At 35.0% G+C, this 19,920-nt stretch overlaps 1 protein-coding gene across 1 annotated transcript in view; it reads right to left on the bottom strand.

Annotated features, from left to right (window-relative positions):
* Nucleotides 1-19,349, bottom strand: part of LOC126755011 (putative uncharacterized protein DDB_G0272516) — a 35,397-nt gene extending 16,048 nt beyond the window's left edge. Inside the window, exon 1 of the mRNA XM_050467290.1 lies at nucleotides 19,180-19,349. The gene's annotated coding sequence lies outside the window, so the exon portion shown is untranslated. The remainder of the gene's footprint in view (nucleotides 1-19,179) is intronic.
* Nucleotides 19,350-19,920: the final 571 nt, after the last annotated feature.

The raw sequence follows: 19,920 nt of genomic DNA, 5'->3' as shown, positions 1-19,920 counted from the left end.
TTTTAAGTGTGCTTAAATCGGCTGTTATGCAGCCATTTCATTTCCACAGGATAACGACCCAAATACATGTCTTATCTTGTACTTGAATGGTTGTTATGGAAATAAAAATAACTCCATAGGTCCCGCAATCACTAGACATTAATCCTATTCAAAATATCTGGAACTTTTTGGAAAACCGTATTCGAAAACATCGAATTTCATCAAAATAAGGCCAAAAAGCTGGATCATGGACTTAATGGGTCAAAATATCCGAAATAATTCTAGAAATTGAGTGAGGAGCATACAACGATGTCTATGGACAGTTATAGCAACAAAATGTAGGCCAAAAACCGTTAAAAGTATTGTAATTACTTGCGTTTTATGTAAACATTCATAAGTGTACGTAAACTTTTTTGATATAAATTATGCTCATTTTAAGCTTTAACTTTAATTTTTTTATTTGTGATAAAAAAAAAAACATTGTTAAATATACATATTTTGAAATGGATAAAAATAATTTTGAAACAAATAAACGTGACGGAATTTAATGGAACTAGGTGTATGTAAACTTTATTGGTCCACTGTATATATTACCATCTTAAGAATTTTATATTTTTCTAAGATTTTCGTGGAGAAAACCTTTATATGTATGTGACCTGGTCTACGAAAAGGGAGCTAACGTGCGAAAAGTTATGACTTTTTGGATTCTATCACACGTGAAAAAGCATCTCATCTTCCATCCGAATCAACTAAAAAGTGAAAATTGATTTTTTGACACCCCCTTTCCGTAGACCAGGTCACATATGTATATGTTTGTATGTACACATCAAAAACTCTATTAAATGTTACTCTTTAATTTAAACAAACTGAATGTAAGCAATTCCAGGGGTTTCACTCTTCTCCAAAACTCATATGCGAAGCAGCCAACAACTCTTCTATTTACATATGTATGTATGAATACTACATAGTTTACATACATATATGTATAAATCTTTATGTACATATGTACATACATATGTATGAATAGATCAACTGACAAGGCATAATCTCACACAGCAACAACAAAGAAGCATAAGGTATATAAATATATAAATATAATCTACACACATATTTACATACATATGTATAAACAAACCAAATAAACAAAAGACAATTGAAATCAAAACTTTTGAAAAGCTTTGCATTGCGCGGCATTTCTTCATGTAAACAAAATGACGAGAGGCACACAAATTAAAGCGTTTTATAAATAATACAAAGCATTTTGGTTTATAATTTGTCATCCGCTGATTTTGAGGAATAAAAAGGAAGTTGTCAACACTGCAAGTTTCACGACAGCACACCACTACATACATACAAACATACATACATACATACATATATACATATTCACAAGTACAGCCATTCGATCGAGGGTTAACTGCGATGGGGCGCGAATGCTCCCAACGAAGCAGTTAAGCAATTCTAAGAAATAATGATATCCAATCGCAAATTGATCTGCAATCTAGCATTGAAGGTGGACTGAAGAAATAATCTGATTGTGAGGAGAGCGAAAAATAGAACAAAGAAGTAAAGCACAGAATCTTGTAAGATAAAAGGGCTGACACCGCGTCAAAGTCTAGATAAAATATTTAAACGAAAACTCAGTGGTAGTTTTTTATAATGATACCAGCATAATATTAATAACAGCTTTAGAGAGTAGCAAATCGAACAAGCAACTAACGTAAATATGTACAATAGCCATACCTTAAACAAAGAGTTATAGATTGGCATGACGATACCATATTGATGGCATATCCACTTACCCTCTTGTATTGAAATCAAATGGACCACGGTGTTCTTGCTGTGGTAGTACATTGGGACAAAAAAGCACCCTGAAATTGTAATTAAATTCTCAGTTTGTTGAGAGCAGCCGTAAGTCGCTATAGCCCAGTAGTGCGTTGCGATTTTTACAATGGATAAAAATATCTAACAAAGAATTTGTCTCAAATTCTGTATTTCTAATCAAGAGTTTCGTGTGCGGAATCGTTGGGAATGTTGGAAAAGCTTTACGGTGATTCAAACAGCAAAGTCTTCAAAGGCGGTCGAGAGATCGTTGAAGACATGCCTCGTTCTGGATGACCTTCGACCTCTTCAACTTATGAAAACGTTAAAAAGGGAAGGATATGGTGCTTGAAAATTGTCAGGCAAGTGTTAGAGAGATGGCAACAGAGCTCGACATCTCTCGCCAGTACGTTCGCATGATAATGGTGGATATTTTGGGTATTAAACGCGTTCTTGCTCAACTTGTCCCGATAAAGCTGATTTTTTTTCACATCTAGCCGCGATTAGTACCGAATTTAAAACCAAAAACGTAACGAATGCCATCGATCAATCACCGTATTCACCAGATTTGGCGTCGTGTGATTTTTCTTGTTCCACAAACTAAAATTGTCGCTCCGTGAAACCCGTTTTCAGGCGATCAAAAATATAAAACAAAATTCGCTGAAGAAGCTGAAGACCATCCCAAAAGTGCTTATGACAAGTGTTTCGAGGATTGGAAAAATCGTTTACATAAGTGTATTACATCTGGTGGGGATTACTTTGAAGGAGACTAATTTAAAATAGATGATAAATTAATATTAATGAATAATTAAATATTTTACGTTTTATTTACAATTTTCGGGTACTTTGTTGTCACAATGTTTGTATATTTGTTATAGCAAATCATAAAAATCGTTATCAAAGATTTGTAAATAAATTTGGAACTTGAAATTAGGGAACTTCAGGTAAATACATACATTTGTGGCATGCGTTTTTACTACAAAAGCGCTGGAGTGTGATTTTATCAGTTCTTTTACACCCAAAAACTTTGCAGCTGACGATATGAGGAAGCGTCTAAAGTAAATAATTGGCGTGCGACGTGATTAAGATAAAGAAATGTACATACATACAAAGTCTGTTCTTAATTATATAAAAGAGTGGACTATATTCATTTGAAATAAAAATACTTCAAAAAAATTGTTGAAAAAAATACTTTGACTCGTTTTTAATAATATAACGTAAAATTTTCTTTACAAAAAAAAAATTGGAAAAAATAATATTGGTTAAAACTGCTGAAAATTTGTAATATTATGAACGTAATTTGAAGTAGTGTATCGTAATCAATGAGATACAAAATTTCGATTTTTTTGATGATACGTTATTTTGCATTTTAGGTGACGATATACATATAAACCCTTAAAACAACTTGTCATAAAGCAACGTAAAATCATAAATTTTTACACTGCAAAAAATCTTCCAGGGGCACTGCTATGTACTGTCAAAAAAGCTGAATGAGTTTTCATGTCTATTTTCCGGGTTAGAGTCAGTCGAATAGTCACGTCTCGGAGTTATGCCGGTCGAGTGTCTCGAGTCTCTAATTGCGCGCAGTTAAAAAAGTGTCTATCCAGTGATTAAGAAAAATTTTTCTGTATCCAGTCCAATGGAGGGTGTTACTGTATGTATAACATATTATGTAAATCATTTGCTCTGAATAAAACAAATGACTGTCAAAATCATATGTCAAACAAGAGCATATGTAAATATGTATAACCAAATTTTTTCGTTGGTATTTTACCTTTTCCGACGTTAAAAGTTATGAGATTAATGGAGATGGGTGGTCAACCAATGTTTTTCGTATCGGTACTATTTAGTGATATTTCGTAAAATCTCGTGCCATGAGGCACCATGCATTTTTAATGTCCGTTTTCATTTCGCGTTGCGACGCAACGAGTTTTTGGTCCCTTGAGGACTTTGTAGCAAACACATAAGAAGTTTCTGAAGAAAATTACTTTACATAGTATATTAAATTACTACATAATATATTAGGGAGCTTTTTCTGGACCCGGCGCAAAATAAAATTGTAGATTGCCTTAAGGGCTAGTCGAAATTTTCAAAAAATTAATTTTCGTTAAGTGTAATATCTTAAAAATATTCTGAAAATTTCACGTTGATCCGATAATTAGTTTTTGAGTTATTCGACAAATAACAAAGAGAGATCGGGCACTTCAAAGCGCTAGTGTGAAACTTTAAACGCGTTTTTTTCAAAACTATGTTTTTTGAACTGGTGACAACTGTAACTCGAAAACCGATCAGTAGATTTTAATGAAATTTATACAGCTTTTAGAATACATAATAAACTCGGGCCTGATCGAAGGATTTTTTTTTAAATTTCGATTTTTTTAAGACCAATTAACTGTTGATTTTTTCCCAAAAATTTAGACAAAAATTTCCTGAGGCTGCCATCATGCCCGAGTTTATCTATTTATAAAACTAATTTTTTTTGTCCGATTGATTTTAGGTGGATCTCCAAGGACTTATGGTTGTCACCGCAAGTACCTTTTTTTGGAACTGGCTCAACACAAACAACTACAACTATGGAAATTAATTTTTTTTTTTGACATTTTCGTGCCTCTGACTACCCCTAACCCCTTAAAAAACCAATGAAAATTTTAATGATACATCTGATTTTCATAATAGGTACTCAAATTTGATTATATTGTTCTTCATTCTAAATTACATTCGTGTAAATCTTGAAAGTCTGCAGAGTCGATATCACATACTACCTCAGACGAGAGCTCAAATGCAGATGGCGATTCTGCATCTGGTAGTGATTATGATTAAGCTTTTTTAATATTCTATAGGGTCATTATTTGTTAAATATTACTAGATACATTGTAATAACGGTAACTTACAACTTACATATTATTTTGTCAAATAAAAATATTTACATGAATCATATGATTTTTTTCTCCATTTCCTTTTACCACTTACTCATGCAAATAAATTAAGCTTTAATTAAATAGCTCTCTTTATATCGAAACAAGATATAGTAATAGAAATTCCGTATGTTTCGTTTTATATTTTGAGAATATATTAGTTTCTTCAAATAAACTTACGAAAAAATCTCGTACGTGATGTTTGGATCCAATTGGTACACGTTTGTACCTCAAATTTGAAGAGTACATGCCCGCCATTTTGTATCCGCCTTTTCGAATTTCGAAAAAATAATAACATATTTCAAATTAGCAACCAAAAAACTACAACACACGAAGTTTCGGTGCGTTCGGAGGACTTTTCGAGTTTTGGCCAGCTTTTTATAATAACTTATAACTTTATGAGACTGTATGAAACCCCTTACTATATAAAAACTATTTTATCATTTTTGGTCTATCTAAAAATACAGTCAAAATTAGCGGTATCTAATTTTATAAAAAAAAAAAATAAATAAAAATGGTTTGAAATTTTTTCAATGGCGAACAATTAAAACAAAAAAAAAATTTAAATTTGAAAAATTTAAAAAAAAAAATTATAAAATAAACACCATATTGAATATAATAAAAAAATTTTGCGCTTATTGTAAAGCAAAAGCATAATCCACAATCACCAGGAATCAGGGAACTCTTGCGGCACACAGCGCAAATACCGAACAGAAGCACTACAGAAAAACTCGCTTGCCAAAGCACACTCGTGCTCCACTACACCACTTCGGTTGTGATGGCAATGACAGCGGCAGACAACAACGATAATAGTAATAGCATAGTACGATTACCAAAATAAAAATAAAATTAAAATCGATGATGCAATTGCTGCGCGAAACAACTAGACAATCGAGAAAACCCGCTCGACGGTGGCACAACGCCACTGTGAGACAACGCACGCCTCAACACCACCACCATAACACATTATGCCATAATCTTACTGGTGTAAATACTCGTAGGAATATAGTGTAGTATGCTAAATGTGCCCCAGTAAAAGCAACAAGCTGTAACATTAGCAGCGCAGCAGCAGTAGCGGCGGGGCAACAACAGCTGAAAAGCAGTAATCAACTATTGATTGTGAACACAACAACAGCCAGCAACAAAAAGGAGCAAAATACACGATGCCACTACAATCTAGTTGCAAGGCACGGTGTACGACGATGGACGATAGTGGTAACAGCTGCAACAGCTGTGCAGCTGAGGCAAAAACTAGTGGCGAGAACCGGCCTTGCAGCAGCAGCAGCAGCAAATTGGCGGCTGCTCGGACAAATGTTGTACACAAGCGAGCCCATACACACATAGGTACCATATATTTATAACGTGACTGGGAGGTGGGCACGCCTGCAGTGGCCGAGTTTGGTGGGCAGATGTGGCGGACCAACTGCTGACTGTGTGGCAAACTGCAAATACTGCAGGCAAAGCGAAGTTTTTGCGAAATTAACGTTTGCCTCAAAATGCTAGACATACACACAACTAAAACTGTAACGGTGATTTTCCTACAATTTATATATTCAGCATCCTGTGTGTAGGCCAGGCAGTGAAGTGAGTGAATGTATACGCCGCCGCCGTCGCCGCCCTCCGCACTTTCTAGCTCACATAAACGCGCTATCGGCTCTATATGGACGTATGCCTACTTCTATGTGTGCTCAGCAGGAGGAAACCAGTTTTGCACCTTTTCTCTAGCCGCTCTTTCAATGTTATGTTATTATGGTTCTTTTTTACCGTTCACTGCACCTTTCCGGGCGGTGCGGCAGCGTAGCATTTGGCCTAGAGACAGTTATATGTAACAACAGCATCAGCGACAAGAACAACGGCGGCAAGGCTGCAATTTTAACACCATTCGAGGTGTAGATAGTTCTTTTCATGTGTTCGCAATGAGTGTTGCGAGTTTTTGCGCATGCGTGGCACATTGCCATGCTAGGCTAGGTATACTAGCCATATAGTTGCTCCGTTGGTCGATTGCTTATCTGTGACTGCGCTCCATTTTTCGCTTCCTTCTTCCAAATATACTACACACAAACACATACACCTACAATTAACTACTTAGAGGCTGTCTGATACTGTGTTTGAGAGTTTGCTGCACCTCCTTCGAACAATAAAATGTAACTGTAAAGTTAAATCAAATGAATTTACTTTTCCACTAATTTACCACAAAACTCGCATGGAGCGGTGCAGAAATGCATTCATACATATTTATGTACATATGTATTTACATTTCAGAATGTAGATAAAGCAAGCGAGTGGTTATGGCCAATTGTAATTAGTTTAGGCATACATATGTATATAGATGTATTTGGTATACACTATACATACATATGCATGTATGTACATTATTTATTATTATTATTTTTTCAATTTCATATCTACATATTTTCTATATAAGAGCTAAAATATCTTAAACGTGTCTTATATCCGTGAACCAGCTGCTTCAAGAAATATCAAAGATCGGTCGATTGCGCGATTGTCTCTTTTTTCTCTCTTTGAAAGCAGCAAATGGAGACCATACTCTTTCACCTTGATATATTTATAATAAACTTGAAGGGTTTTTACCAAGGTTTGTACTACCCTTTTGGCATCGAAAAAACTTTTAAAACGTTACGTAAAGTAAGGTCTCGGACTAAATGACTAAAAGGTGGGTGAGGTAAAACTTCTCAGCCGCTGCATTCCAAATCCCACCATATACAGACCATACCTAGACGTCATGGATATTCGGCTTTGCCGCGATTTGGCTGGTTGGACAGATTTCTTCTTCTTCTTAATTGGCGTAGACACCACTTATGCGATTATAGCCGAGTTAACAACAGCGCGCCAGTCGTTTCTTCTTTTCGCTACGTGGCGCCAATTGGATATTCCAAGCAAAGCCAGGTCCTTCTCCACTTGGTCCTTCCAACGGAGCGGAGGTCTTCCTCTTCCTCTGCTTCCCCCGGCGGGTACTGCGTCGAATACTTTCAGAGCTGGAGTGTTTTCGTCCATGTGGACAGATTTCACATATGTATGATTATTTACATTAAGCGTTGTCTTAAGGGGTTACATGGGTTTACGGATTTCAAAAAATCGATTTTTTTATTATCGTATTAAACTCTACAACACCTCTAGAAAATTGTTTCTAAATTTTCAAGTTGATCCGAGTAATAGTTTCGGAGATACAGCCTTGATAACTTGTGCGCTCGAGGCTAGCTATGCTAAGTGTGCAGTCTTTAAACGCGTTTTTCTCTAAACTGTGTTTTTGAAGTCGGTTGGCAAGATTTCACGAGAACTACTCAACCGATCTTCTTAAAATTTTACACAGGTCTTTGAGATACAATTCCTAAACACTTGGATGAAGGATTTTTTTCGATTACAACTATTTGAAAGAAATGTCGCGAAATTTTCACTGAAGTTTTCATTTTTTTTTTGTAAAAATGTCTGCCAAAAATCCAATTTTCAGTCGTTTTACCCTTCGTCCAAGTTATAAGTTAAGGTTTTAACTAAAACACGTTTTTTTCAGATCTTGTAAGAAGTTATCCTGCCAACGCGGACGCATCTTTTTTCCGAGGGGTCACCCGAACTGGCGTCGCAATGGCCGAGTTTAAAATATTTTGTTTTCCAAAAATTTCAGAACTTCTTTCTTAATGAAGTATGTTTATAACAATAAAAAATTCTATTAAAACATTTAATTTTTATATGAGAAAAAAAATTTGAAAAACGCTGTTTTTTAACCGAGGATACTCATGTAACCCCTTAATGAATCAATTTTTCATAAACAAACAAAATGCAATACAAAAACGACTTATTTTTATGGGATTCAAGCAGCATTTCTAACATGTTTCTTCAAAGTCTTTTGGCGTCAATTCATATGATACCCAAGTTCCTTGCTGAGTTCGACTGCCAAAGATTCTGCGAACTCTTCTTCTGTTTGGTAACAACCTTCGTCGAATAAAAATCTACAACTTATTTTTGGTTTTTGGAAAGAAGTGGCGAGTTTGTCTCCAAGATTATGAGATGTAAGTGAATTTTGATCCTGTGCATAACTTTTAGTTATTTAAGAAGTGATTATTAGAAATTGAAGCGAACTTTTCGACACTAAATAGTGTTATTTTGAAACCAGTGACTACACACGCACTGAAATAGAAACAATTCGATACTAGAGCTTCTGACTGAAGCAGTAAGTAACGTGTTAACTCTTCTTGGAGTATTGTAAAAAAAAAACCTTGGTTGGCAACACAATCACAGCAAAGCAAAACAAATTTCGTAGTGTTTTTTGGTTCACCTCATTTCTTCTTCGTTTAAAGGTACCAATTAATGGAATAATTTCTCAGGCTTAACTGCGTTGGCCGCCTGCTCCATTTATTTATAAATCGACAAATACGAGTATGCAGAAAAAATAGAATACCTAAAATTTAATTCGCAGAAAAAAGGCAATGAAGCAACAAGCGGGACTACCTGCAACAAAGCAGAGCATAACCAACAGCCATCCATATACATATTTCATTATTGAGTTGAAAAATCTGAAGAGATTGGTTTGTGTGCCAAGATCAAACCATTTACTAAAGGCCATCCGTACACGCATCAAAGCTAGAGTTTTGCAGGCTTTGCCATGATCTAAACATACCGGTGGAAGAATAAAGAAATCTTGATATAAAAATATGCATACTTACAAACATGGATATACGCTTCCATATAAAATATTTATGCACGCTACTCAGTTCCCCCCACAATTTAGGTACGTACCATGTGAACGTAAAATGCTTAACAGCGTCATAAGAAGCCGCCAAGGCAAAGCTTTCAGCAAGCAGACAGCGAAAGACCAATAAATTCAATTCAAAGCTATACTTTACATTGAAGAAAAAAAAAATAAAAATAAAGTATTACACAGCAACAACGTGGTTTATTGAAGATAAGCTAATTATGTTGGCGCTTAAGTTCAGATGGAGACAAGGCAGATATGCACGTGTGTACATATTTAGATCGGCAGCGGATGTGATATGACAATAATTTTAAAATTTGATTTATTTAACCATAAGCGTAAGACATTTAATGAGTTGCAATTAAAACATTTGCACAGCGTTCGTTCAGCAGTTTGTGTGATTTTTATACTCTGAACAGGATATACCTATGCATTAAGTTGGCCACGAAGTTTGTACACTTAGAAAGAAACGTCGGAGATCGTATGCAGGAAAATATACAAAATATTTATAAATGATCAGCATAGCGATTAGATTTAGCTTTCTCCGTCTGTCTGTATATAGACGAACTAGTCTCTCGGTTATTAGAAATTTCGCACGCGATGTTTTCCCCGAAGAAGCCGCCGCCGATATCGGCTCATTATAGGATATACATATATACATATATATGTATATACATATGTACTATATGTATGTATGTATTTATCAAAACCAAGATAAAAGTCTTCATAAAAGATATTTTTCCTTATTAAGTAACATAAAATCGACTTGAATATTATCTATGTATATCAAACAAAGTGGCTATAAAGAACTAGCAAAACCTTGGGTGCAAATCATTGGACTGTTACCTTTTTAGATTTAGCTACACACACAACGGGTTTTTGAATAAGTTACAAAAGTTAAACAACGGTTTGGGATACGAATAAAATTCTTTATTCCTGTGAAAGTACATTCGATGACATTATGTATGAAACTCGATTTCATGCATGGTCACCACAGGCACGCTTGCAGAAGTGCAAACGCTGAACCCAAATTCCGACGGTTTCAAGCATAAATCGGTCGATACTGCTGCAATTTTATTTTCGATATTTATCAATCGTCGCTGGCTTGCTGGCTCAGACCATAGACTGGACGTAGCCCCACAGGAAATAGTCTAACGGCATCAAATCGCACAACCGAGGCCTCCAATTGACTGGGTCATTTCGTGAGATAACACGTTCACCAAACTTGGTTTTCAATAAATCGATTGTGTCATTCACTGTGTTGTTACTTTTGGCGCCGTCCTGCTAGAACCACATATTGTCCAAGTCCATATCATTCAATTCAGGCCAAAAATATTCGGTTATCATTGAGCGGTAGCGATTCCCATTCAGAGTAACGTGTCGGTCTTGATTCATCACAGGAAGAAGTACGGGCCAACATAAAACCGCATCAAACCGTAATTTTTTCGGTATGCAATGGTGACTCATGGTGTACGTGTGGATTACTGCCTGACAAATAACACATACATACATATTTTGCTTATTGACGAAGCCATTGAGCCAGAAATGAGCCTCATCGCTGAAGATGATTCCTCAATGAAGATCCGGATCATTTTCAAGTTGTTGCTCTGGCCATTTCACGAACATACGACGATTCTGGTTGTCAGGCTGCTTCAATTCTTGCGTCAATTTGATCTTGTAAGAATGTAGACCACGTTTTTTTGGGTCTTCCTCAATTGATACGCCAGCGGCAGCAATATTCTCGATACTGCGTGCACTTCTTTGTCTCACTGGCACGGAAATATTTTGTACTGTGCCTATGGATTCAAATTTTTCCACTAGACGCTCAATTGTTGATCTGATAGGACGATTATGACGACCATAAATTGGACGTGGGGCTCTCACAGTGGAAGCCGCTGACTCCGAATTTCGGTAGTAAATTTTAATAATTGCGACTCGTTGTTGGATCGTATAGCTTTCCATGATGAAATGGCAATCCTTACTGAAAAGAAATGTCAAAAGAGCGGACAAAATATGGCTTCCTATCGGTCTACTTTTGTAGCGTCCCTACTGAAAAAAATTCAACTGTGAAGGGTATTTTAGTGTAAGTTATTACTTGTTTCTTCTGGTGTATGCACTATATAACAAAAATAATAAAAGAAAGGCTTTTCGGTTATACACATCTGTGAGGCCCCGATATTATTGTTAAACACGTTATTATTTTACTTAAATCAAGCAGATTTTCTGCGACCCCGCAATAGTTAAATCGAACAAAGAATATTTTTTTAAGAATTCTTTCCACAGAAAAAAGGCGGCTTGCTCTGATTGTAATTATAATCAATTAAGTATTTCAGATAATCAAAAAATAAAAATAAACGCTATAATAAAACGTGGGCATACACGATAATTCCGAGAAAATAACGTAAATATGTGCATACATACATACCCACACATACAACAAATATATAAAAACGCATGTGCAAACGTGAAAGAACTTGCTGCTTGTTTGTGGTTTCGTTGATGCGGCAGTTGAATTGCTGCAGAAACGCATGTTTCACATGCCATCAATAGCTCACAGTCGACAGGCAGTCAGTCAGCCGAGCTCAAGACTACCAGGACCCATCAGACTGACTAATGATAATGGTTCATCAACACTTTCATCATTAACGTGTCATTTTTGATGTTTCGACATAAGGCCAAGTAAGTAGATAAAATTAAGAAACAAACCGTGGTTTTATCACGAAAATGTGAAATAAATATTTGAGATATTGCGTTCTAATACTGCATATGCAATATGGAATGAAAGAGAAGATACCATAAATAGTATTTTATAGAAAGTAGTTTTATTGTGTTAAATGATAATAATGCAATTTTTTTAAGGAGTTACAGATCTAAAAGTTAAGCTAAGACGTTGCATTAGCTATTTTTTGTTATTTTTACATAAAGAACTTTTGATAAAAAACGCGAGAAGCACACTGGTACTTTACAATACTTTATTTTGTGCATGTATTTTTCATTATTTAACCACTGTAAATACTACAACATAATTAGTCGTGAAATTTTGCAATTCACCTTGAGAACTAAGGCACATGCGTATAAAATTTATGTCTTTAAAGGAGTTAAGGCCCATTCACATGCAACTTTCCTCGCTTTGCGCGACATTTCATACTGAAAGAACGAAACCCAGAAAACAATGGGTATGCGACAATGAAGGTTTTGCTTATTTTGCCCTCAACGTTTTGCTTGGCTTCGCGTCGAAAACTTTTTGTGTGAACGTACTCATACAAACGCGTACATCGAACTTTTCTGTCAAAACAAATGTCTGACGCAAAGCGTAGTAAAAGTTTTATATCAATTGACCATTATGCAGCGTAGTTTCTTCTGCAAGTGCGTTTTTTCTGTTGGTAATTTTCTTTTATGAATATTTAGATTTTCGATTAAAACTAAAACAATAATTTTGTTATAAAGAAATCCTTTAATTTAAAACAATTAAGTAGATGAGTTTTTTAAGAGGTTACATGGGTTTACAGGTTTCAAGAAATCGATTTTTTTATTATCTTATTAATTCTACACCTTTAGAATATTGTCCTAAATTTTCAAGTTGATCCGAGTAATAGTTTCAGAGATACAACCTTGAGTTCGGCTATATAGTCACTTAAATCTTTAAACGCGTTTATCTAGAAACTGTGTTTTTGAAGTCGGTGGCAAAATTTTTCGAGAACTATTCAACCGATCTTCATAAAATGTTACGGAGGTTTTTGAAATACAATTCTTAAAAACTTGGACGAAGGATTTTTTATCGCTTACAACTACTTGAAAAAGAAATTTCGGAAAATTTTCATTTTTTTTTGTAAAAATATCTGCCAAAAATTCAATTTTCAGTTCGTCCAAGTTCTAAGTTAAGGTTTTAACTAAAACATGTTTTTTCAATTTAGATGATCCTGGATCCTGTCAACGCGGGCTCATCATCTTCTTTCCGTGGGGTCACCGGAAATGGCGTCACAGTTGCCGTGTTTAAAATATTTTTTGCAAAAATTTCAGAAACCGAAATTTTCGGTTTCGACTGGAGATGTAAGGGAAAATATTGTTAAACGCGATTATATACTTAGTTTATTGTTAGAGATACGGAAACCCTAGTGTTGGTTTTCAATTAAGAACTGTTTTTATAACTATTAATTTTGATATTTCTTGATGTTAACCAGTAGTTTACTATTTTTATTTAAAAACCAAAAATTCCATGAATACTTTTAGAAAATGCTTTTTTCTAAAAAGAAATCCAGCTTCTTTCCGGTTATGGAGACCCGCCTGTCGTGGTATCTGTTGCCACATAGAGCACATTTTAACACTAGTAATGGTATCATATACATATGTACTATGTAATTCAGTTTTCACATTTTGTTGAATTATGTAAAACAAGTTACATACAAACATACATACATACATGTGTATAATTGACGCAGCCTGTAATATTTTGAATGACTCATTTGTAAAATCCGCATACTAACAATAAATACGCAAATATGGCACAGAGCATCCGTTTTTCCTAACCTATACACCCTCTAATCGAACAACCCACCAAATCCAACTACCAGCGCAACAAGTTTTTTTGTGACAAAGTGTACGGACCTACTTTTATTCATTCGCTACGTTTCTTGCTTTGAAGCATTTGCACGTGCGCCAAGAGCAGCAGCAAGCGAATTTTGAGGGTGGTAAGCATTATGTGCCACATACTGTGCGTCATATGCCACCTCTTCCTCCTCTTCCGTTTGGAGTGTACATATTATTACTACTTATTATATTCGATTGAGTTGCTGGTGCTTAAACATTTGTTAGAATTTTTATTTATTACGCAGCGGCGTACATACAGTTATGTGAAAAATAATAAGGACAGGGATGCAAAAACCCAAAACTTCAAAATATTCCTAGTATGGCATGAAAAATGCCGCTAGTTAACGGTATATTTTTTTCACTCATTATTTACATAAACAAATTCCGTTAGACAAACGCAAAGTATTTGCACATATTTTGGATCTAGTCATTCTGTGTTTAACATATTCAGTATTCGGTTGTGCGATTTAATGAGGACAGCGTGTCGTTTTAAGACAATATCGAGTTTTCTTTTATTAAAACGTGTTTATTTGCAGAGATACGGTAAGAATAATATTTTCAGTTTTAATATCAATCATTTAGAACCAGAATTTTTTCTTTATTGAATAGATATGGGGCAGGGTAAGCACTGCGATCCGAAATCTCGAGAACATATTAAAAACTTGGTGAAACAGGGGAATTCGTACAGAAAAGTTGCGAATTTACTTAATATTTCAAAAACGATGGTTGAAAAAGCAGTTAAGTGGATTCCCAAGATTGAAACACGCGGCAGGAAGCCTAAAATAACTCTGTCCACCAAAAAAAGGATAATTCACTGTGTTAAAAAGAATCCATTTATCTCATCCAAACAAATTAAATGTGATTTGAATATTGATGTTGACCCGTCAAATCCGCAAAGTGCTCATTAAGGAAAATCTCAAGTCCCGAAGTCCTAGAAAAGTGCCTATGTTATCGAAAAAGAACGTGCAACAAAGACTAAAGTTTGCTGAAGAACATGTCCTTTGTTCTAAGGAGAAATGGCGTAATATTCTTTGGTCTGACGAAACAAAAATAAATTTGTTTAATTCTGATCGAGGTATTCATCATGTTAGAAGACCACCAAACGCAGCTTACAATCCTAAATATACCATAAAAACCGTTAAACATGGTGGCGGAAACATTATGGTCTGGGGATCGTTTTCATACAACGGTGTGGGGCCGCTCCATCGCATACAGGGTATTATGAAGGCAACCGATTATGTAGTGTGTATGCTACAGTACGCTGAAGATAATATGCAGGTGGATATTTCAGGATAATGACCCCAAACAAACAGCTAAGTGTACAAAAGAGTGGTTTAGGGTCAATAACATTGATGTAATGGAGTGGCCTCCGCAGTCCCCGGATCTAAATCCAATAGAAAATTTGTGGAATACAATGAAAGCGTCAATAAGAGGAAAGTGCCCAAGTAACAGCGACGAGCTTTGGCAACTTATTCAGGATTCCTGGAACGCAATCCCGGTTTCCGTCTGCCACAATCTAGTTGACTCCATGCCAAAGCGGTGTCGATCAGTTTTAAACAACAAAGGATTTTCAACAAAATATTAAACAATTTAGAAATGTATTTAAACACAATTGAATGAAAACTATTTCCTTTTTCTTATTTAATATTGTTGTTTTTTTAGTTAAACTAGAAGTGTCCTTATTTTTTTTCACATGATAATATCTCAGATTATAAGAAAAATGAAAATAAAATAAAATAATTTGCCATATCTGGGTAAAACTATACAAAAAACCTTTTTCCAATTTGTTTACAATAATTTAGGTTGGTTCACTTCTTTTAATTCCTTCCCATTTTTGGATCCACATAAACTTCATTCACCGCAGGCCACTGTCCTTATTATTTTTCACATAACTGTATGTATGTATGTATGTACATACAAAAGTGGAACGAGCTTAAGACCGTACAATTGGTACAAACTTGCAACCCATTAATATACAAAGTAATTATAAATAACGCAGTTTTCGAAAATATAAACATAATGCCCATAGGCATTGTGACAGTCACACACAAACATACACACACATGACTTTATGTATGTATGTATGTAAAGATGTAGATATGGTTTGTGTGTTCATTACAAAGGGCGCGCGTTTTATTTGATTACTTTTGATGCTTTTTTAAAGTCGATTGCGCCATTGGGTGTTTGCTTTCCCTAATTTATTTATTATTGCTGCGCAGTGTAGAGTTTCAAATAAGATTTCGGTTTGATAAATTTTTCAAGTATAACATGCATCTGTACATACTTACATCTGTACTTATGTATGTATATTTAAAGCAATACATTTATGCAAATACATATTTTTCATTTAACTTTAACAAGCGAAAATTTCTGCATCTGCCGTGTATTTGTCTATTGATCAGCCAGGTTCGACTTCTTGATGCTGTGTGCAAGGTAATCCAACACCAAATATGTTTCTTTCAAACTTATGCAGCCTGCCGCTTTCCATTATGCCTAAGGATTGATCAGAGTTGATGTCTATTTTGAGCTTCCCTTACGTTCAAGCGGTATAGTATATTGTGGGCTGCGCTTTAGTATACCATCCCACGATTTTAGGATCCTATGAATGGATAGATTTTCGACGGCTATAAATATAAATATTCTTAACCTGTAGAATCTCCTCTATCCAACCATACCATCTTTAACACTTTGAGCCCCGCGTGCCCACCCGTGATAATTTTTTTCTGTACCGGTGGACCGCATGCTGACGAAGGGTTGTGCTTTAGTTGACAAGCTGGTTTGTTTGTTTTTGTTTTATTGATTGTTTACTTAGTTTTATTGATTTTTTGCGATTGAGGTGACTTTGTGATATTTATTTTTGATAAACCAAATGCATTTCTGATGTTTTTTTTTCTTTTTTTTTTTTTGTGATCACCGGTGGTCACATTGTCCCATAATGAAAATCCACCAGTGTCCACCGGTGGTCACATTGTCCCAAATCGTCAAAACATAAATGTTCACCGGTGGTACACGCGGGGCTCAAAGTGTTAACCCTGAAATCGGGGAATGGTATACTAAATTTTCCTCAAATTATAAATGCAGAGGTAGAGACAGTAACTTTCAAACATAGTATAAGATATCACCCTCCCTCTGACAATGTTTTTCGTATCCAGCCACGTTGAACTAACACCCCTCTTGCGGAAGGCAAGTGGATTATACAAGTAGTTGACGTTATGCTTACGTTAGATATTGAAACATGATTGTGATTTACGGAAAGCTACAGAAATCGATCTATTTGAAAGCGCAGATAACAAGCCCAAGTTTTAGAGCGGGTTGACTTATAGGAAGCAAAAGAAAATAGGAGAAATCGCGTATGCGATAAATGTTATATGGATCTTTCTGAACAACTTTGCCTAAGAGACTATCGAGTCGAAAACCGGTTCTAAAAACAGCGGCTTAAATTTTTAGGGATTATAAAAATTCGTTCGTCAATTTTTGAAATTAGCGAATGTAATTTTATGCGTGATGTATTTTGATAATCTATTGATCATTTGTCGGAATCGGCTAAATCAGACAGCAGTTTCCCTGATTTTGACAGTTCTACTTCCAGTTCTACGATAAGAGTTGTACTATTCGATAATACAAATTGTCTCCGGTAGCTACACGATACTCTCTCGTAAAGTACGAATGGCAGCTAAACTCGCGCTTTTATACATACTATACGTAATAGGAAGGGGATGAAGTTTATATTTGTTCGTTTCTTAAACACTATTACTCCACTTTTACAACAGAACAAATCAAACTTTTGGCAGTAAATTAACTCAATAAATGTTGTACTAAAATTGCAATCATAAAAACCGTTAGTTTTATTATTTAAAGCTGAAATTACTGGGCACAATCGTCTATAATGGGAGTGGAACAAACAGCAAGCACAGCAGTGTTAGAATCTGCAGCATCAGCAGTAACTTTAGGTTTGCAGCAAAAATATTGCAAAGCTTTTCAATGTATTGCAAAAAACCTGAATTCGCAATATGTCATAGTTAGCATCTGCATCAATGCACTAGTAGAAGAAGCAGACCTGTTTCATGAATGAGGAAGTTATAGACACAGAAGTATGTGGATATGTGTGTAACAATGTGGAATAGTAAAAAGTAGAAGAACGGATAATCATCAGCGTTTGATCATGGCCATGACCATGATGGCCTCCCGGCATTGATGTACGTACATACATATGTATGTATGTATATATGTTTGTATAACGCCATGATGAAAGCAAATCAGTATGAAGAAGTTGCTAATAACATATGGAAAATGACGAAATTGTATGTGCCAGGACTTTGACAAACATGTCAAAGCTTAGTTTTCAATCAACTATTATTAATTACATTTTTATGACTAGCTTAACAAATGTAGGCTTAATTTATAATTGTTTATTTTCATTTCGATAATTACAATTTGTAAACACGATTCCGATTACTTTGGCGGTGGGGGGCTGAAATCGAATTTCGGTATAAATGGGGTAGGTGCTGATAGGGGAGCTTCTCCAGAGGAGGAATATGTAAAAATAATGTTGCTAACACTTACATATATTTTTTAAAATATTCGCGTTAGTTAACCAGAACTTAACTGATACATGCTAACCAGACATTGAAAAAGCGGTAATCGCTTTCGAGTTACTAACCAACCCTTTTCTCGCAATATTATTTAACCAGTTATATTAACGTTTTATCTTCATAATTAGATATAATTCAGAACTTTTTTTAATATTTGTTGAAAATAAAGCTTTATTTTAATTATTTTATTTTAGTTACAATTCTCTGCATTTGCACAATAAGAAAAGGGTTGCCTCGGTTATCTGTTTTTTTCCGCGCCGCGCTTATTTCCAACAAATATTATAAAAAAATGAATATACAGAAACGTTATAGTGAAGTGTTAGTAAGTGAAAAGTGCATAATATAAGTGAAAAAGTTACTCACAATATACAAATTATCAATGTAAAAGTTGTCAATTTTTCAACTTTAAATGCAAATATCTTTAAAACTATAAGTTAGCAGCAACTATATACATATGTATATACAATGATACCCATCCCTGAAATCTGGGGATGCTATTCTAAATTTTACCCACGAAAAATTTCAAAAAAAAAAATATTAAAATTTCCGGGTTTCACTAGTAATGTCAGATACTCACCTTGTATTTAGTATCAAAATTGTATATTTCGAATTGTCTTGTCTTTGTTTAGCAAAGAATTGCCAACGTTCAACGAAATGTTAAGCCATATTATATAAAATCACTGGATAAGATTTTTCTTTACTGATTTGTGTAGCTATTAATACAATGTTATTACATTTTATGCTTCATGCCAATTTCACAATTTTTTAAACGAGACAACACTATTACTATTAAACAACAAAACACTTTTTTTAGAATGACAAAAAAATATAACGGTCTATTAAAATGTTTTTTTTTTTTCATCAAAAATTCACATATAACATTAACATTACTTTTTGCACGGATGCCGATAAGGAAAATACTGAAACACGCTACTGTACTAATCGCACGTTAGTGAAACTGTAAATAAAAAAAAAAATCGTTACATCGTCAAATACTTTTACACAGTATGCTGCTTTATGATTTGACTTGTCCAGTCTAGCCTACTACCGGCTTCGCTAGAGTCTGATGGCAATAATTTTGCAAAGCGGATGAGATGATATACTTAGAAACAACCGTTCATTTCGATGGCGCGCGCACAAGTGATTCCTTCAGTGCTACAGATTCGCACAACGGCTATCTGTCTCCTGCTGATTCTACAAAAATGCTCCATCTAGCAGCTAGCTGCGACGTCAAACAACAACAAACACACACGACAACTTCAACTCCTCAAAATTTTGAAACCAGAATGCCAACGAACAAATAGAAAAAAAAGGAAAA

Source organism: Bactrocera neohumeralis, chromosome 2 (assembly GCF_024586455.1).
Source record: "Bactrocera neohumeralis isolate Rockhampton chromosome 2, APGP_CSIRO_Bneo_wtdbg2-racon-allhic-juicebox.fasta_v2, whole genome shotgun sequence".
NCBI classification, from domain to species: Eukaryota; Metazoa; Arthropoda; class Insecta; order Diptera; family Tephritidae; genus Bactrocera; species Bactrocera neohumeralis.
The sequence above is the reverse complement of the archived record's forward strand: the minus strand, read 5'-3'. Positions and strand labels throughout refer to the sequence as shown.